The 22,305-nt window shown below is 37.4% G+C and overlaps 1 long non-coding RNA gene across 2 annotated transcripts in view; it reads right to left on the minus strand.

Moving 5' to 3' along the window:
- Nucleotides 1-22,305, minus strand: part of LOC107196131 — a 75,214-nt gene that overhangs the window by 23,414 nt on the left and 29,495 nt on the right. The window contains exon 4 of one of the 2 annotated variants that reach the window (XR_003048295.1): nucleotides 19,054-19,221. The exons of the other annotated variant lie outside the window; for it this stretch is intronic. This is a non-coding gene — a long non-coding RNA (uncharacterized LOC107196131). Of the gene's footprint in view, nucleotides 1-19,053; nucleotides 19,222-22,305 lie in introns of those variants that run through there. 2 annotated transcript variants of the gene reach the window in all.

Here is a 22,305-nt window from a genome sequence, read left to right on the forward strand (position 1 = left end):
GGCACATAGTACTAATTCAGCGGTTCTGAACGTAAGAACCTCATTACCAGTGTGAGAGGGGCAGAACCAGAGAGGGGAATAGGAACACACTAAGCAGACCGGCACTTGAACTAATGGGACTTCTGAAACCAGGTTATGCTAATACCTATGCTCACACATAATACTGGCTGTGACAGCCAGCACAGGTGGTCCAACACCCTGGGATGTGTTCATTATAGAATGAATTGTGTCATCCCCTCTTCCCCCTTCACAAATTCATATGTTGAAGCTCTAACCTGCAGGCGACTGTATTCGAAATAGGGCCTTTAGGAAGGTAATTAAGGTTAAATAAGGCATAAGGGTGGGGCCCTACTCCAATGAGGAATGTCCTCAAAAGAAGAGGAAGAGACATCTGAGAGCACAGCTCTCTCTCTCTCTCTCTGTCTCTCTGTCTCTCTGTCTCTGTCTCTGTCTCTGTCTTTCTCTCTCCACTTGTAAAGGCAAAAGGCCATTTGAAAACACGGCAGGGAGGCTGTCTACAAGCAAGGAAGAGACTAGAAATCAACCCTGACAACACCTTGATCTTGGACTTCCAGCCTCTAGAACTGTAAAAAAATAAAATTCTGTTGTCGAAACCACCTAGTCTGTGGTATTTTGTTATGGCAGTCTGAGCACACTAATATAGTGTTCTTATTAAATTCTAACTTATTGCCTACCATTATGGTCCATTAAGCTCCAGTGTGATTTCTCTGAAATTAAAAGGATTTTGTGAAATGTACTTTTAGAAAAAAAACATAGGGTAAGATCTGTGGGATCTAGAGCTAGGCAGAGTTCATAGATTGGACACCAAAAGCATGATCCATAAAAGGAAATATTGATTAATTTGACCTCATTAAAATTAAAAACTTTTGTTCTGTGGAAGTCTACGTGAAGAAGATGAAAAGACAAGCTACAGCCTGGGAAGAAATATTTGTAAACCACATATCTGACAGGACTACCACCTAGGATATTTTGAAAGAAGTCTCACAACCCAACAGTAAGAAAACAAACAATCTGATTAGAAAATGGGCAAAAGACACGAAGACATACTTCACTGAAGAGGATATACAGATGGCAAATAGGCACATCAAAAGATGTTGAACATTATTAGCCATTAGCGAAATACAAATTAAGACCACAATGAGATATCACCACGCACATATCTGAATGGCTACAAATTAAAACTAGTGACAACACCAAATGCTGAAGAGGATGGAGAGAAACTGGATGGCTCATATATTGTTGATGGGACTGTAAATGGTACAGGTAGTCTGGAAAATAGTTTATTAGTTTCTCAAAAATTAAACACGCAACTACCATAAAACTAAGCAATTACAGCTTTATTTGTAATAGCCTAAAATGAGAATTAGTCCATCTGTTCTTCAACAGATGAATGGTTAAACAGATTGCGGTATTCTATACTATAGAATTCCATACCATGTAGTATTCCATATCATGAAATACTACCTAGCAATAAAAAGAAATAAATTATTGATATACATAATGACCTGGATGACTCTCTAGAGAATTAAGCCATCTCCAAAGGTTATACACTGTGTGATTCCATTTACATAACATTTTGAAATGACAAGGTTTTAGAAATGTAGAACAAATCAGTGGTTGCAAGGGGTCAGGGAGGAGGTGGCAGGAGAGTAAATTTGATTATAAAAGGGCAACAAGAGGGATCCTTGCTGTGATGAGACTATTTAGTATCTTGACTGTGGTTGTGGATAGATGAGCCTACGCAGGTGATAATAGAACTTAACACACACAAGTACATGTAAAACTAGGGAATTCTGAATAATATCAGTGGATTGTAATAATATCAATATCCTAGTTGTGATATTATAATACAGTTTTCTAAAATATTACCATTGGTGGAAACTAGGAAGAGCACACGGGATCTCTCTGTATTATTTCTCACAACTGCATGTGAATCTACAATTATCTCAATAAAAACTTCAAGTAAAAATATATATTACTTATATACAATGGAATATTACTCAGCCACAGAAGAGATAAAATGCTGCCATTTGCAACAACATGGATGGACCTTGAAATAATCATACTAAGCAAAATAAGCCAAACAGAAAAGGTTGAAAATCACATGATATCACTTATATGTGGGATATAAACCTAAAAGCAACAAATGAACAGTACAAACAAACAGAGACTCATGGATATAGACAATGGACTAGTGGTTATCAGAGAGGAGGGAAGAGGGGGGAGAGGGGAAATATTAAAAAAGAAAAAGAAATGTATTACTTATTGTGGAGAAAAAGCAAATGGTTTGAAAGCTACCATAGTGCTCCATAAGGAACTCAAAGATTCATTTCCCACGCAAAATTTTTATTGTTTCTTCCTCTGAGCTTCCACTATAGCATTTATCATTATTGTTTTATAATTGTTTGTAGACTGTCCACCTGACACACTGAGCTACCTAAAGTTGGGACCATGATTTGATCTTCGTAACCTTACTACTGGCTCCATTTAACCCTCAATATGCTTTGGTTGAATTAAATTATTCAGCTCTATACACACAATGGAGTTTTGCATATAAGAAATCTTCAATAAATTCTGTTGGTTTGAACTAAGTTATAGTGTAGTACATGAAATGTATTTTTGCTTTGTTTCTCAGCAGAGATGGGGAGGGCGCCTGATCCAAGCAGCATTCTTCTTACCAGGACAAAGGTAATGACAGTGTTGACTATCAACCTAAGAAGAGTTTTTTGGGCCAGAGGGAGGAATTAGGTAGTACATTTGATTTCAGAAATGTTAAAACCTGATGCCATTATGTCCTTTTGACTCAAAGAATAATAGTAATGAAAGGAAAGTGACCTTACAGTCTAAAAACACGCCTTTTTGTCCTGGGAGGTACTGATTGGTTTCCCAAATTGGATACTGTATTGGAAAAAAGAGAGACAAAGAAAAGAAATTTTCTCAAGTGTAGGAGGTAACTATTGGAGAAAGGATCATGTCTGAAGTGAGTTATACCATATGAACGCAAAAATCTGGAGTGTTTTCTTAGCTAATATTACCCACCAAAACCAAAGGGTGGAAGATTATATGTTCCTGCTGGCTGATGCTGCTGACAGCATGCTGTTTGGATAGAATCCCAGAAACTGCTGGCAGAAGCAATTTCTCTTTAACCCTTTAATTGCTAGTGCATTCACGTTCCTTATCTTTCCAAATTCAGGCCTCCTTAGGGACTTTTTTTATTAAAGTCTTTAGGGTAGTTCTTCTTGCTAGGTATGACTAAAATTAAATTACTTCCTTTTATGGAATGATTTGGTACTTGCTCCCCCAAACCGTTTCTGACCTCTTTCTAAAAAATTTATCTCATTGGCCAGTAACAGATGCTTGGAATTCCTCTTTGGTAAAAGGAATTCTCCTTTTCAGCCTTCATTTTTAAATGCAAATAATCTCAGAGTGAAGATACAATTTGCTGTAATATAAATCAGTTTGCCAGAGATTAGCTATGAATTCTTGATCACACAAATACTATACAAAATGAAAAATGTATGAATAAAAGACTGTATTAGATCCTCACAGAGAATAATTGCCTTTGGACACTTGTTTTCTGGCATTCGTTGAGCAAGGGTGAAGTGCAATAATTTTACAGTAAAGTTTAATTCAGCACCTATTGTGTCAAGCACTGAACTAGGTACTAGAGAGAAAAATAATTCCTCTCCTCAGGATGAAGTGCAGGGAATAAAATATGTAAAGAGCAATTATAATATAAATGCTAAATACTAAAAAAATAGCAGAATATGCTACCTGAAAATATGCCACTGTGGTATAAGGATAATTTTAAGTTAAAGGCAATTGAGAAGAAACAGATACAAGAGCTCTCTGGCCTCCCCCATTTGCCTAAAAGCAGGACATACATTTGTAATGGTGTTTCCCCTCTCCTCTCTACCAAGGACAAAAGTTAACCACTGGAGACAACTCTAGACCCTTTTCAGCCCAGAGACATGAGAAAAGAGGCATGAGAACTACACCAATTGACTAAATGTTAAACCAGGCTGCATTCAGAGCCTGCTACCTGCTGTTGGACATGGGAACCTGGCTGATCAGCATGTGGCCAGACCATGGGGAACCTAAAGGAAGATTACTGCTGAGATTACTAACAACTACTAACCCATGCCTTAATGATGCATATCGGCACCCTGAAAGGAAAACAGATATAAACCCAATTCCTCAAACACTCGGGGTCTCATTCTTTGGTTTTGAGAGGAGACCATATCTCTGTGGAGCGTTATTCCTTCTCTAATAAACTTTCCATTTGTCTCTAACTCTGACTCACGCTTGAATTCTTTCCTGTGCAGAGTCAAGGACCCTCTCTCTCAGAGGGTGGGAATAGGGCTTGAGTTCCCATAAGGGAAGATTCGCCCCATACTGCATCAAAAGGAATGTATATAGCAAACTTTACTAATTAGATCTTATCTACCATTAGTTCCCTCTATATATTTGCCTTCCCACAATTTGCAACCCTAGAAACTCAAGTCCTTTGCCTTCGTTTTGTTACTTCTCTAAAAATTTATTGTTCTTTTGTTAAGATGCTATACAAACCCGAGTTCTAACCACCTCTCTGAGTTACTCATCTCTGAGTGCTCCCATGTGTATGCCTGATGCACATGCTAATAAACTTCTGCTTGTTTTTCTCTTGTTAATATGTCTTTGGTTAGTCTAATTTACAGGGCCCAGTCAATGAATCTAAGATGGGTAGACGGTAACAAGAGAGGTGGAAAAAGGTAAACTCTAACTTTTAGCTGATATCATACACAAAAATTAACTTGAAATGGCTCAAAGACTTTAACATTAGAGCTAAAACCATAAAACTTCTGGAAAAAGAATTAGAGAAAATCTTCTCACTTTTAAGATAAACAAAGATTTCTTAGATGGGAAACAAAAAAGACCAGCCGCAATAGAAACTCATTTGAGAAAATGGACTTATTCAAAATGAAAACCTCTGTTCTTCAAAAGACAGTATTAAGAAAATAAAATAACAAGCCACAGACTAAGAAATATTCACAATATAGCTATCTAACGAAATTGGTATAATCAACATATATATACAGTTGACCCTTGAACAACATGGGGATTAGAGGTGTCTACTCCTTGCACAGTCAAAAATACAAGTATAACTTTTGACTCTCCTCCAAATTTAACTACTAATAGTCTACTGTTGACCAGAACTCTTACTGATAACCATTAACAGTCAATTAACACATATTTTATATGTTATATGTACTGTATACTAAATTCTTACAATAAGGTAAGCTAGAGAAAAGAAAACATTATTAAGAAAATCATAAGAGAAAATACATTTATAGTACTGTATGTATTTACTGAAAAAATCCACATATAAGTGGACACATACTGTTTAAAACCATGTTGTTCAAGGGTCAACTGTATAAAAATTCAACTCAATAATAAGGTAAACAATCAAATTAATGAATCAGCAAAAGATCTGAAAACGAGTCTTTACGAAAAAAGATATGCAAAATGGACCACGTGAAAAGATGCTCAACATTATTAGTCAATAGGGAAATGCATATCAAAACCACAATGAGATACCACTTCACATCTAACAGGATGTCTATAATCAAAAAAGTGGAAAATAATAAGTGCCGGTGAGGATGTGGTAAAATTGGAACCTTCATATATTGCTAGTAGGAATATAAAATGGTGCGGCCACTGTCAAAAACAGTTTGACAGTTCCTAGAAAGCTAAACATAGAATTACCATATGACCCAGCAATTCTCTTCCTAGGTATATAACCAGAAGAATTGAAAACGAACTCAGATACCTATATGCCAATATTCATTGCAGCATTATTTACAATCAACAAAAGATGGTAACAATCTGAGTGTCCATCAACAGATGAATGGATAAACAAAATGTGGTATATGCACACAATGGAATATTATATAGTCATAAAAAGCTATGCTGTTCTGACACATGCTACAGCATGAATGAACCTTGAACACATTATGCTGAGTGATATAACCCAGACGCAAAAGGACAAATATTGTATAATTCCACTTATATGAAATATCTAGAACAGGCAAATTCATAGAGACATAAAGTAGATTAGAGGTTATTAGGGAATGGGGAAAAGGGAGAATAGTTATTGCTTAATGGTTACAGAATTTCTGTTCGAAATGATGAAAAGTTTTGGAAAAAGCAGTGACAGTTGCACAACATTGTGAATGTAATTAATGCCACTAAATTGTACACTTAAAATGGTTAACATGTAAATTTTATGTCATATATATTTATCACAATTTTTAAAAATGTATTTTTTTCAAAATAGTCATGGGGATAAAAAGTATAGCACAGGGAATATAGCCAATAATATTGTAATAACTATGTATGGTATCAGATGGGTACTAGACCTATTGGGGCGATCACTTTGTAAAGTATATAAATGTCTAATCACTATGTTGTACACCTGAAACCAATATAATACTGTATGTCAACTGTAACTGAAAAATAAATTTAAAAAAATGTTTTTTTCCCAAAGTCCACGAGTTTAAACTGGTACCTATGATTCAAGTCTGACACCACAGGTTTCATTTTAGCCTTCCCCCTTTCCTTATTTATAATGTCTTTCTCCAATAGTGAGAATTCTGGTTTATTATCTACTCTATTCTTTATTATAGTTATTATATGAGTAAATGTATGTTCTTATTAGTTCAACACTAAGTACTTTAGGATTTCTAACCCATACTCTGTCAAGAAACATATTTATGAACCAGATTACAGCATTCGTATATAGTTATTTTTGTCATTAGTCTTACAGTATTCAATCAAAATATTGTTTTAAAAATTACTTAGGTTTGTTCTTTTCTAGCAATAGGATTCTTGATTTTAAAAGCTTCTTCAAGCAACCCATGTCCCTCCCCACTTTATCCACATGCAAATGACTATAGAATATTGAGTTTTAACATTGTGATCCCCTTTCTTCTAGAGGGCAGGCATATTTAAACACTTTTAAAGTCCCACTTTCATTTATTTACTTTTATAAAATTTATTTCACTATATGGATGATGCCTTGTTGGCAAGTCAAAAACCTTAGTCTCAATGACTTGATGGTGGTGCTATCACCCAACAAAATTTAGGGGCCTGCTAACCAAGCAAGCTCTTTGGGAGTAAGTGGATGTTTTTATAACACTCAATCCCTCCAGCAGTCATAGAAAAGCTGCTGTGCCTTTGGCCCTCCCAACCAAACAGGAAGCCCAGCACCTTATTGGACTCTGCATATTGGAGACAGTATGTGGCTCATTCAGGCATGCTACTTGATCTTTTACATGAGCTAACCTGCTAATTATCTTTTGAGTGGGGCTTATTCCAACAGACTGCATTTGAAGCTATCCAACAATCTATGGTGTGCTCTCTACCTTTAGGGTCCCACAATCTTAATGATCATGACAAATGATTTTGCTGATTAAACTCTGGTAAAAGAAGGCAGCCTCCACTCAAAAATGCCCTTTGGGGTTTTGGACTAATCACCTCTCTGACGTGGCTGCTAGAAACGACTCTTGAAAATCAGCTATTAACTCATTACTGGGTTCTTGTCAAAACTGAACACCTGACCCATGGAAGCCTTGCGACTGTCTAGCCTGATATCCCCATTTGGGGGTAGGTTAACTTGAACTCCATGACTCCATGACCCCAGCTATGAGTTCAATAAGCTTCACTTGTCAAAAGGAAATGGTACATTCAAGAAAGCAGCTGAACTGGTCCAAGCAGTATCTCAACTTTATATGGAAAAGTGAGATATCCTTTTGGAGGAATAATTTATCCCTGACTCTGTTGTCTGAAGCAAAGCCACTGGTTCAATGGGACCTTTAATTCACTGAAGTTCCCCTAATGCCTGGCCCTGGTTCCCTGAGGGTTCAAACTGAGACCCAATGGTGTCCACTGGAATGCTGCAGATATTCAACTTCACCACCAACTATGCAGAATCAAAAATGAACATGGCTTCACTTAGAGGGCAGAACTCAAGGCCATTCTCACAGCTCTGACCAATATTCCCTTTGATGAAATTTGTTATATTTTTACTGACTTCTTGGCTATTAACAATGGCCTAGTTGCTAGTTGCTTGGTCTGCCACTTGGAAAACTATAGATTAAAGACACTTCTCTTGGAGGCCATGTTCTGTGGAAACAAATCATGACTTCTGATCAAACCATCTGGGTCACTCATGTAAATGCCCATGGAAAGTTGAATTCTCTGATGAGAACATCTGAAAATAAAGCTGCAAATCAAGCCTGAACTGTCCAGATTATCGACATTGCTGCCTAGATCAGACATGGCAATACATCCATCCTCACATACTGGGCACGAAATAAAGAACTTTATGTTTCTGATACAGACACTACCACTGCATGCCAGACTTGGCCCATTTGTTTCACAATAAGGGAGTCTACATTACATGGGGCATTGACTCTACATGCTCTTGGAAGACTGATCATATTGAACCTTTGACCCCTCTCAGGCTTATCAGTGGGGCTTCACTGCTGCTAACGTTTTTTCAGGTTACTGTCCTGCTGTTCCAGTCTGATCAGCTGAGTCCAAAAAATCACTGTAGCCCTTAAAACTAATCTGTGTCATGTGATCAGCTTCCTAGACCATTTGCAGGCTGACAATAATGTCCCTTTTGTGGCAAAAGCCACACACAATGGGCTGATTGTCAAAGTATTCAATAGTCTTTCCATTCTCCTACCATCCACAGGCATCTGGTATAGGGACTGACCAGCCTCCTCAAAAATTGACTTTAAAAGATTTCTAACTCCATTTCCATTTCCCTCACCTGCTCTTGGTCTACACACCTTAGTTAAGCAGTTTGGTCACTAAATGCAGTTGTCCCCAAAAAGAGATCATCCCTTCTCAGCTACTTCCTGGGTAATGATCAAGACAATGATCAGGTTATTAGAGACCAATTTTGAAAACTCAGGACTCTATTCTAACCATTTCTAGGCATGATGCTTCTTTCTTCCTCTAATGGCAACCCCAAGCCAGCCTGATTGATATATTCTCGGGGTGGCAGTTTAGTTCAAAAAGGGCCTAGAGGATTGAAACTTAATTCTGGCTCAGCCATCTGGATTCTCTTGTTAGACTGCCATGGTGTAGATCATAAGGATAATGACTACTTGGTTGAGTACACTACTCACTGGATCTCCCTATGATGACACATATGGGCCAATATGGGAGACACAACTGATCTCCATAAGTTTTATAAAAATGCCCTGTCTCTCCTGCACCTGGACCTTCTGGACAAAAGGTCTGGGTATGAGTAATAGATTATTGGAAAAGGGTGAAGTTACAGCTGCTGAGATGTGCCACATCAATTTTGTGGAGGTGGAGGGAGAGCAACACCAGCATCTGGGGAGAGAGCACCTCAGATGCCAAGATGACCAAAGGAGGGAGCCTTCCTCATGAAGGAAAATGCTCTCGTGTGGCTCTCCAGAATTGTTTCGCTTGCATGCCTTACAATTTAACTGACTTCTGGGTCTACCATCATCTGTCAGACAGCTCCGACTGCAATTTGATCACCATTACCCTCAATCTTACTGAGAAATCTATCAGAAACAGCAGAGAAGGACCCCAGCTGCTAAACTTTCACACAAAACACCCATCAGCACTTCCAGATGTCTTCCCCAACCTCATTCCCATAGCCATGACTCATTTCACAGGGTGGACAAATGCCATTCGGCTGGTAGTATGGAGAAATAAAACAGACTGGATAACTGCCCTCAGACTGGCTTTCCAAAAAATGAGGACTAGATTCAATTATTCAACATAGAATTGGGAATGTAAGGTATACCAGCTCTCTGGGAGGCCACGTTAGAGACACTTAATCCGTGTGCTCCAAGTGACGTAGGTCCTACTTAGGGGCCCCAACAATTGTTAAGCTTAGATTGACAAGTATCCTTGTGATGTCCCTTTGTTGGATAGAATAATAGTCCATCTTTTCACTGAGGGAGCTTTTTATGTCTCACCCCCACTATGCTCCTTGTTTGCTGAGGACAATTAAAACCTCCATCAGCACAAAACATCAGCACAAGCTTACCACTTTTGTTTTGACTTTCTCTGTGTTCATCCCTCTCCTCTCTGATTTAATTATTGCACTTCAGCTATGACTTTTAAAGGATATTTGTTACATTTTATCTAGGATTCTCATGTGTTTGTAGTTGAAAAATTTTAAGATAACTAGGATAACTGGCATGTCATACATGAAACTAAGAAATGTCCTCTGTGGTTTACTTCTTTCCTTTATTCTATATAGCTCTTTACTTCTTAGTTTCTGTCAATTCAGTTTCTGCTTCTTCGGAACCTGAGTTTGTTCTGCTCTGAATGGTCTCAGCACTAATTCATGGCCTCTTTGCAGGTATGTGCTCATCTTCAGCTTCCTTTTCCATCTGTTTCATATTTCCTACAAAGAAGTAATATGATAGAGCCACTTTGGCGTTTTGGGGCAGGCTGCATCAGAGGTTACTGGCTTGTCTACAGATTGGCTGCTCATTGGTCAGGTACCCATCCTGGCCCAGTCAACTATGACCATGAGCAGTGGTGAGGAAGAGGGGTGCACTGGGTCACATGGAACAAAATATGGGGCAGCTCTCTCAACAGGAGCTGAGTTAGGGTAAGTTCCCTTAGAAGGAACTATGGGTAGGGAAGCCATTTGATATATCTAGAGGTTGTAGAGTGTAGAGCAAGTGATTAATATCAGCCTCTTTGGAACCTGTATGCCCTCTTACTAGAAGGGGAGGAAACAACAGTATAATAGGTTGGTGGGTGACTAGAAGGTGAAGAAGCAGAAATCATTGAGTATGAACTATTCCAGGAGTCTTTAAACCTTTTTTGCTAGTGAATTCCTTAAAAGAAACTAAAACAAACAAATAAAAACTACTTACCTTTCCACACATCTGGAAGTTATCTAATACTTTTCATTATAAGTTTAAACAGTTGTAAATCATGTGCATTAGTAATGGTTAAAGACTATGTGCTGTAACAAAGAGATTCCCAATATTTAGTAGCTTAAAAAATAAGAAGTTTATTCCTTTCTTACATAATGGTTCCAAGTTTCAGACTGGACGGAAATTCTGCCACCTTCAACACATGGCTTCTAAGGTCACTCTAGTTACTACTCCAGCTAGCAGAGAGAAAGCAGAATCTCAGGGTTGGGAGAATTCCTCTGATCACTATCCTCTAGGGGGCCTAGCTTTGCTCTCTGGGAGTTCCTTCTTGGCCATTATTCTCTGTAACCACATATGAAGAGGAAATATTCTTCTTAGAAGCTGTATAATTTTCACAACCTGGTTCTTGCTGTTGCAAGTTTTCCCAAACAATATTATCCTCTGTGTCATCGAGAGCATTGGTAATGCTCCATGAGTTCAACCTGCACTATTGTCTCTGAGATTTTCTGAGCCATTGACACCCATTTTGTGAGTTTTGCTGCTGGTACTTCTTGATCCTACCAGAAGGATTTGAATCTTAACTAATATCAAATTTATGCCTTGCTGTTTTGTGCCTTTTACAAATACAATAATTTTTCATTTCAATGGCAAATAATGGTATAATATTTTTAAAAACATTTTAAATGGCAACTGAACTTAACATATACATAGTATTCACAGTGCCTATAGCCTAACCAAAGTGTTGACAATATGAATTGCTATGGATAAATTTCTGTATGTTTCAACAATTACAAATACATCAGGACAGATGGCTGACAAACAAAGATTATAATTCACTATTAATTACAAGACCCTTAGTTGGTGCCCAGTTAGCTCAGTCAGTAGAGCATCACAGTCTTAATTACAAGACCCTCCTGATTTCTAGAATGTTAAAATGTAAATAAAACATATCTTAGAATTGTTGAATCGAAGAAATAACTGTACTCCACGTTCACTGAAGCATTATTTACAATAGCCATTGAAACAACCCAAGTGTCCATCAACAGATGAATGGATAAAAAAGATGTAGTATACAATGGAATACAATTCAGCCATTAAAAAAAGGAAATTCTTTCATTTCTGACAACATGGATGGACCCTGAAGTCATTATGCTAACTGAAATAAGACAGAGAAAGACAAATACTGCATGGTTTCACTTATATGTGGAAGTTAAAAAAAACAAAGATATAAGACAAAAAAAATCTAAATTCATAGAAAAAGAGATTAAACTTGTGGTTATCTGAGGCAGGTGGTCAAAAGGTACAAAATTCCACTTATAAGATAAGTAAGCACTGGGGACGTAATGTACAGAGTGGTGACTATAGTTAACACTGCCATATGGTACATTTGAAAGTTGTTAAAGGGAATAAATCCTAAAAATTCTTATCATGTGGAAAACAAAATATTTTGTGTTATTTTTTAAGATCTATATGAGGTGATGGATGTTAAGTAAACTTACTGTAGTAATTACTTTGCAATATATATAAATCAAGTCATTATACCGTACACCTGAAACTTATAGAGTGCTGTATATCAATTGTATCTCAATAAAACTGAAAAAAAGAGTTGATGAAATATGAAAGTAGATGTAAACTTAGCTTGTGTCTAGTCACTTTCACATGCCAGTTTATACAACCAAAGTAATTTTCTGGACACAATTCTTCAGCTTGCTTTACTCTTACTTCCTTATTGTCTCCATGCCTCCAATCTCCTAATGTCAGCTAACTTGTTAACATCTGAAACAATAGATTTGATGGATGAAGGGGTGATGACCATAATCTGATCCTTGACTCCATGCTGGGTCCATTGTTCATCTTAATGTTTGATATAGAGGTCTTAATGAGTCTTTAAATAATCTTTGAGTAAGAGACTTTTCTCTTGGGTCCAGAAGCAGTTGGATTTTCCAAACCTGTAAGGCTTTTGTGGCTTTTGATATAATGATTCTTTCTATTCCTTTCTACCTCTGCTTACAAACTAGCTGTTCCTTGCCTGAGCTCATCTTTTTCTCCTTGCTAAAGCAGCAAGGAGAAGCTACTACACATTAGCATTCTGTTTTTTGCTGTAGAGCTAGTGGCTTGGTAGGCAGATTGTCTGACTATCAACTTAACATAGGTAACATCTGTACCAGTTGTCTTAGAGTCCCCAGCTTTCTAGCTTGCACTATTTATTTCTTAATCATATGTTGCCTAAGCATTAAGCAAATGCTGAATGAAAACTTTAGGGTTTTGTTAAAGCAGTGCTCCACTCTCATGGTGACAATTCCTGTATTAACTAAGGAAAGGCCTAACTGCTGGCCCCCTAAAATTTAGAGAATTAAAACACAAAGTTTATTTCTCTCATGCCACATTCTAAGCTGAGGGTTCTAGGTATCCACACAAATCTGCCATCTTTAATATGAGACTTTCAAGGTCACTGTAGTCTTTTCCATTCCAACTAGAGGGACAGAAGAAGGAAGGATCATCCAGAGCCAGGAATTGTCTCTTAAGCAATAGACTTGTACTCATTACTTTGCTCAAATTCCACCGATAACAGTTCAGTCTTATGATCACATTTAGTTTGGAGGGAAATTAGTTAGATATCCATATGTTGTGTACTGGTTTAATATGATTTTGAATCCACTTGTTTATGACTTAAGTGAAGTTGTTTTAATCCACTTGTTTATGTATGACAAAGAAGAAAAGTTGCTTTGATATAAGAATGAAGTAAGTCATGTCAGGATGTCATCATTCCACATCTGTTGTCGTTGATAAGCAGTCAGCAGACCAGCTGCTGAGGGGCCCTGCTGAGGTCTTACTGATAAGAACACATGGAGAAGCAAGTATGGCAAGGGGACATTTATAGTATAAATACTGACAGTTTGTGAGGACTATTTGAGAGTTTCAGTTTGGGCAAGATGAATCTTCGCAAACCTAAAAACTCTCTGAAGGCCCTTGAGACATTTGCTCCTACCAAGGTTAAGGCGACTCTTTGGTCGGTAGTAGTATTAAACTGTGCAGCAGTCTCTGGAGTGATAACCCTTGGAGCTGCTCAGCCTGTCCACTAACACTAGTGTCTTTGTTCCCTAGCAATGGCTCTAGCAAGAGGGGACTTTTACTTTTGTGCTGGCAGCTAGAAATCAGCTCCAGGTTGGTCATCATTTCTCCTGAGGGCCTCCTCATGTAAAAAGGTACACCTCATATTAAATTTGAACTTAATTCCTCTCATGTCCCCTTGCCTGGAATAATAATGTGATTAATCTGTCAGTTGTTTAAAGTATGTTATTTTTTATTTGGCTTATTAAGAGATATTATCCTGTATGCTATTGGTTTCTGAAATTATAATTCTCACAGTGAATCTGTGCTAAATAAATTGCTAGCAAAGACAGACTCAGTCTCTGAGTATAACTTTTGCTGCCTCCTCAAAACAAAACAATATATCTCAGTTATCATAATGGAGAGAATAGATTTTGGTGGAAAGCCAGCAATTTCTATCACAGGATATAATTTCTAACATATTAATTAAATTGACATTTTAAAATAAAACGTATGTCATTTTTTCAAATGTATCCAATGGACTCTAAATTCTTTAATGTTTTAGTGATAACCATTGCTCATTAAAAAAAAAAAAACTTGAATAAGTTCTTTAAGAGCTGGATATATTGTATTGTTTCTTTCTCTCTTAGATGTCATAATTCTATTTCAGTACTCTACAAAAATGCTATACTAATGTAATACATTTTTAAGTTTGAAAAATCTTTTATTAATCATCCTATCACACTTCTCTAAAATAAAAATATATGCATATAAATATATATATATATATATATATACACCTCAATAAAGCTGGAAAAATATGTGTATATATGTATACACATATACACATATATTTAAAATTCAATGTTTAGTTGTTTATGACCAAAAGGCTCTAGGAATTAGTGTTCTTCTAGATTAAATTATCATTATAATAGATAGTACCCAACTGATCAAAACAACAGAAATTTATTACAGTCTTTAAGAACTATTAAACCTTTATTTAAAACACATCACTTATTAAGTTGTATGGACTTTTTTTTTAATAGTCCATGTATCCATGGATGACTAGTACTCATTGCTAAATTGAGAGAGTTCAACAGCAATTATATTCCTATTTTTCATTTTTATAGATGCAAACATTGAAAAAATGTATTCGTATAAGTAAGTAATAATGGAAGAGTTTTGTTATTGTAACATTACTCAATTCTTTAAACTTGTCTCAAGGAGTGCAGGGAACAGGAGACTATGCTCAGGGTATACCCAAGGTAGAATGTTTAATAGGAAACCCTTCTCCTATAATGCTGGGACCTTACAGGCAGGACAATGATGTTGCCCAACTATAGGGGGCACTTCCATTCATGCTGTAATCTACAGCATGTTCGCTGAAAATGTGCATGGTGCCTTCTGGAGTTAAACAATATGGAGGCCCCACCCAAAGCATTTATATCTTTAATGTAAAGGTGAACCAGAAGTTACCTTTACCTCAAGGAATATTGAAGAAAATAGAATGTTTTGATATTTCTATGGAAAAAATAGAAAACTTTATTAGAACTATTAAAGATCTAAATGAATTGAGAAATATACACCATGCTCCTGGAATAGAAGACTAATATTATAAAGATGTCATTTCTCACCCAAATGATCTATAGATTTGATGCAATCCCAACCAAAATTCCAAGAGACATTTTTTTGTGGAATCTGAGAAGCTTGTCTAAAAATTTACATGAAAATGCAAATGGACAAAAGAATATCTAAATTACTTCTGAATAAACAAGGCAAGAATAACTGCCTTACCAGATAAAAAGTCAATATAAAGGTACAGTAGTTAATGCAATATGATATTATACTGCAAAAAGACCAATGGAAATGAATAGAAAGCCCAGAAATAGTTCTACATAATCATGGACATAATATATAGAAGAGGTGGTATTCCAGATCAGTGAGAAAGGATGCACTTTTCAATAAATGGTCTGAGGCAATTGGATAGCTCTGTGTAAAAAGCAAAAAAAAGAAAATTGGAATCCTATCTTATACCACACACAAAGATTAACTCCAGGTAGACAAAAGACACTACCAAACAAATTTATGCATCTTTTTTTTTTCTCTCATGACAAGCCAGAGTAGGAAACTTTTAGTTAGGGGAAACATTCAGATAGCTTCTCTTCATTTATTTCAAAGATGGTGTGTGCCAAAGACAAAGAGGATTGTGTTGGTCACATGCTCCTTTAATCCCTTCCATGATCTCTTTGGGCTCTATAGCCTGCAGTTAAGGCTGGGACATCAGGCAGGGACAGGGCAACCATACTTAGTTTTATTTTCCCTGTCCCAGCCTTAGCAGGAGAGAGTTGGTTCCACAAAGCCATGTCCATACAAGCAGTGTCAAGTAAGGTACTAACAGTTATCTGGAGACATCTGGACTAGATAATTCTGGTCAATAAATCTGTGTGGAATCAGATCTGGTTTTCTCTGCAGCCCAGATTCACTCAATAAATGACAATCTTCTCAATCTCAGAGATGGGAGAAAGGAGACAAAGGAAAAGATCACTATGGTCCAAATTCCTAAACAGTTTGAACGTATACTCAGTATGTTGGAGTTCTTGTACCTGCTATGTTCTCACCTGTCATTTTTCTTTCTGCCTGTTAATTGAAGTGATGAACTTTTGAGGAAAGATATGATGACTCACTTAGACTCCCAGGCTGTCATGTGAGGGGTGCATTAATGACTGTTGTTTCGACTAGGGAATTCTGCCTTTGAACCTGGATCTGCTATCTCAAGGGAGTCAAGGCTGACAGCAGCTAGTAACCTCCTTCCTCAGACTCAGAGGTGGGACTGCTATAAAGTTCTGAGATGGAGATTAACTCTTCTCCTGCAGACTTCTTCCGCTGTAGTGTTGCAGTGAAATCAGCAGTGGCCCAATCATCTATCCTAGATGTTGTTTATGGACGTTCAGCTCCACACTCACCTTCTCTGTTACCACCAAGGCTGGAAACCTACAAACCACATTTTCCAGACTCTCTTGCCAGGTGGGTTCTGGTTGGGTTCTGACAACAGGAGGCAGTCATGTCATATCAGAGGGCAGTAAGAAGGTAGAAGCCATTGTGTTTGTGAAGTAGCCATGGCAGCAGTGGTCCAGGTAATAGCAACAGTAAATATGAACTTGTGAGTTTCAGTCCCTGGGTGGTAGCAGCTTCTTGAAATCTGGCCAATACCCTCTCTACTAGGAATAGCAGCAGTTTCCCTGTCTCTGAGTCACACCAACTCCTTTTACTTCTTTAAATATTCCAACATCTTTGTAACCAATTCCCTTCATTAAAGCCTTCTTTGCTTGAAATAGCTAGAGTAGTGTATATGTTCTTGACAAGAAACTGACCGACACACTAGACTTGGGATGCTCTTTTATCCTCTCTAACACTTCATTTGAAAAATGTGAATTGAAGTAAATGAATGTTAATTGAGCACTTATTTAATTCAGAGCAGAGTACTGCCTAGGATATAAAGATGCATGAGACTTGACCTCTGACAGTCTAGAAGAGGTGATTAGAAATGTCCACAGATAACTAATGCAAGTCAGAGAAAGATAAATGCCATAAGGGCATATTTCTGAAACTACCAGATCTTTTCTAAAGGGTCATAGGATACATTAACAAAAATAATAATGGAAAAGTGCTAAGTGCCAAATATATATAAATTTCATTTGCTGAGAAAGAGCCTGGAGAGAAAAAAAGAAATGAAATTCAGATAGATCTCAGAAAGAGTGGAAAGATACTGAATTCAGCAGTGTGTACCACAGGGTTAACTTTGGACATGTGGATTAAAGCCCAAGGAAGCTCTGTTTCTTAGAGACCTGGGGTCCCTTCCATCCCATGCTGCTCCCTGACCTGGAGGGTAGTATTAGCTGTTCACAAATCTATAAGCTACACTGAGCTATCCTCTGGTGTGGCTGGTGGGGAACTCTGGAAGAAGGGGGGCAGGGCCTCTCAGAGTGTTCTGGGATGAAGAAAGAATGGAGTCTCTGTACTCTAGTCATGTTGTGACCCAGCTCTCTGAAACAAGTGATTTTTGTTTTCAGTCCAGTGATCTGTTATTTAAGGATAAGAGGAAGAAGAAAATGGACAAAGTAGGAAGATTTTTTTGGCCTCTGTGGATGTTACCAAGAAATTGAAGTGATTTAGTACAGAACTGAGTCAAAGGGGATGGTAGGAGGCTGTAAGAATGTCAATGGGCTCTTCTTCCTAAGGCCTAGAAGGTTGCACTCGAAGTGAGGCATTGACCTTCCCCAGGCCACCTGAGGATCATCCAGGAAATCCCAGCCTTAGTGAAGTGGGCATTTCCCCTCCATCCCATAACCTTTTCCATTCACCATCTGATATCTGAAGTGTCCCCAAGGAGGGTGTTTTTATCTTGAGTTTTAGGATGTTCACCCCAGTTCCAGTGTTAACATGACTGTTTCTAGCCCTTTCCTCTCTAGTGCAAATGAAGAGTTTACAAAGGCAGACTCCATTGGGATAAAAAAAAAAAAAAGACCAAGGCACGTAAAAATGTGGACCAATCCTCTCCTGGGGAGAAGTCCACATTTTCCTTGGGAAAGTTTGGAGAAGGGGAAGCTGGCAATCAAAGCCATCTCTACATTTTGGTCAGGACTGGCTCTGGCAACTGGGTGTGGTGGAATGATCCATGGACCAAAAGTGCCAGAGAGTTAATGTCCCTAGGAGTGGTCCCAGTCAATGCAGGATGGGAATTTGATTATAAATACTGCACGTGCAGCATCCACCTGTGCCATTCTCCATTGCCCTGTAAGACATGGGGGCTGCCTGCTGTGCCATGAGTGACACATTCCTTTGCCTCTAACTCCAAGAGTCTGTGGCAGGCTAATTTGTTAGCTTGCAAGTAGGCCCTTCACAGTTCTTGATATTTATATCATATAATATTATACATGTATTTAATCTCTATGCACATATATCTTTTCTGAAATTTCTTCAATAAACATTTATTATTTTTAATATTTTAAATGAATGAATGACACTGTATAGTTCTTGACAACAACATACCCTTTGCTGGTTTCCTTCCCTTCCTGTCTCATCTCCCCATTCACCCACTGGTGTTTTCTAGATTCACCTCCTAAATAAACAACTGGCACTCAAATTCTTGACTCAGGGTCCTCTTCTTAGACAACATAACATAAGGCATTATGTTCCATAGATGTTTGTTCAACCACACTCCAATCTGAAAGAGAGATTAATGCAAGTTTCTACTAGATTTGGTGGACTGAGGGAGAGATTGGGGAGGTAGAGAAAGGGAAAGCCGGAGGCTTTTTATGTATTTTCTGCTTGCTGGGAAAGGGGTACTCTGCATAAGCCTCAACACTGCCTTTCTTACCTTCTACCACCTTTGGATGCCCTTTCCTTTTCTTTCCATTGATTTAATTCCCAAATAACATATTCAGTTAATGACTGTGAAATGGTTTATACTCCATGGATAATGGAGTGCAGTGATGATGTAAGATGTGGTACATTTTTCTGAACAATGAATTATAGTATTAAACATTCATCAAATACTGAATAGGAAATACTAAAAACTATTTAGTTTAAAAAAGCATTCTGGTAATAAGTGCAAATAAATAAAAGGCAGGGTCAAATGAAAATGCAAAATAGCAACTAGACAAATAACTATAAAGGATGGATAAGCCAGTGGGGGCCTTAAAGACAGAGAACATGGAACTTGATTCAAAATGTTTTTCTCTCGTATGTATAATAAAACACATTATTTATATTCAAGCATTCTGCAAAATATGAGGAAAGCAAATCAAATTTTAAATAACGATGCTTTTAAAAGGCGGTTGGACGAAACAGGCAGTTGGACCTTTTAAAAAATACAAATTAAAATTAAAATCAACTACTGTTGGGATGACCTTTAAATTTTAAAGATCTTTTCTCTCCTACCTAGAAAGCCCTCTTTTTCTTCCTCAACCCTCTGCCTATTCAAACCTTCCACAGCTTTCAAAGAACCAGCTTAAGTGCCCCCCTCCTCCAGAGACACCTCATAGCGTTTATTATCTTTACTACTCATTTTGGCACTTAATGATAATAGCTACCATTTAGTGAGCATTTATTATGTGCCAAGTCCTGAACTAAATCTTTAGGGACAATTATCTCATTAAATACAATTCTTAAGGTAGCTATTATCATTATCCCTATTTACATAGAAGAAAATGGAGGCTTTGAGTAACTTGTTCAAGATTACAAAGTGATTTGCAGAGTAACGATTCAAACCTGGGTCTTTTTCATTCAGAGACTCACTACAGTCATGCATTACTTAATGATGGGGATACATTCTGAGAGATGCATCATTAGGTGATTTCTTCATTGTGCAAACATCATAGAGTGAGTGCACTTACAGAAACCTGGATTGTATAGCCGATTACACACCTAGGCTGTATGGTATAGCTTATTGCTCCTAGGCTACAAACCTGTACAGCACATTACTGTAGTGAATACTGTAGACAATTGTAACACGATAGTAAGTATTTGTGTATCTAAACATATCTAGACAACACGAGATCAAATCAAGCACAAGAGAAAATGATGCAATCAAGAAATGTGGTAAACACGAAATGTATGAGGCTGCTGCTGGTATAACACAAGTTTTGCAGCAAAACTTTTTTTAAGTAAGTATAAAGTGTACATTCTAAAATAATAATAAAAAATATAGGATAGTAAGTACACAAACCAGTAACATAGTCACTTACTATTATTATTAAGTATTATGTACTGTACATAATTGTATGTGCTATACTTTTATATAACTGGTAGCCCAGTAGATTTGTTTATACCATCATCACCACAAACACATGAGTAATATGCTACCTTACAACATTATGACAGCTGTGATGTCACTACACGATAGGACTTTTTTCAACTCCATTATAATCTTAGAGACCACCATCATATATTTGATCTATCATTGACCGAAACATCATAATGTGGCACATGACTGTATAATGTTTTTAAATACGCATGCACATGCACACACACACACACACTCACACTCCTGGCAGCTGGGTCAACAGATCCTTCATTGAAGAGGGATCTAGACAGCACACCACAGTGTCCTCTACACATTACAAAATCCATCTGGTTACTATTGCTCTCTCAATAAGCACAAGCATTATATGATTTTTAGAAACATTTACTATTACTTGTTTTATTGCTTTTCTTAAGCCGATAATCCTACCCCCAAAGGCTACTGATTACCTTCATTTTTAATGTAATAAAATGATGAAATTTAAAATATTTATTTTGCTAAATGAAAATCCATCCATAATAGCTCTTACAGTGCATGTTCTAAGATAGCCTAATCAGAGACTGGGTGTTAAGAGGCCCCCACTCCAGGATTGATTTCTATCAGCTGATTTATTGAGAGTCAAAGTAGCCATGGGAAAAGACTTTGAACAATGTCAGTGATTAGCATCAGATGTATACCAAGATACTTGGGGGAGAAGTGCCAGAGACAAACATTAAGAAGTAATTGTGGGTTCCCTTTGAAGGTATCCACCTCAAAGGAAGAAAAGGGTTGGTATATTTGGAGAGGGTAGTTGTTTCACGTACAGTATAATGGCTGTTACTTGGGGTCCTCCATGCTCAGGTATACTGGCTGCTCTATTGTGGAGAGAAAGGATGTTCGGAAATAAAGCCAAAAGGGCTGGCCACATTGGGGACTGAGGGACCACTGATATGAGTTTCCTATTAAAGCCCCTGACACAGAGATCACCCTATATTCAGTGATGCCATCCATATCTTTGCAAAGCTGGAGTTTTGGTAGTTGCTGTGAGAAAAGTAAGTACCACATGAGAATGAATGTGGAAGAGGAAATGACTGTGGCGGTGTCCAGTCAGATTCCAAGGTTTGAGAAACCGCAATGTGCAACAGGTACTCTCATCCCATTAGTAGGTAACTGTGGTTTTATAAATAGAAAATTAGAATATTGTTTTTTCCAATTAAATGTATCATTTTTTTTAAATGGCTAGTAAACTGTTAGGATATAAGTACCTACCAATTTATTTGGATTTGAATACTTAATAAATGGAACTGTTAGGTATTTATTTTGGCCTAAGAGCATGGTGAAAAAATTACTGAGATGTTAAGGGTTCTGTAAAATCTGTAAACCAAGAAAATTTGGGAAGTTCAAGCAGTTCTTGGTCCCCAGCTGGTAGTGTTAACTGATGCAAGGAAGTGGACAAATGGGAGAGAGGAGGTCTGATGAGAGTATGTGTGGTCTACAATTGACTCTTTTCAGGGAATTTCTGGGCCA

This window comes from Pteropus alecto, unplaced genomic scaffold, assembly GCF_000325575.1.
Source record: "Pteropus alecto unplaced genomic scaffold, ASM32557v1 scaffold28, whole genome shotgun sequence".
Taxonomy (NCBI): domain Eukaryota; kingdom Metazoa; phylum Chordata; class Mammalia; order Chiroptera; family Pteropodidae; genus Pteropus; species Pteropus alecto.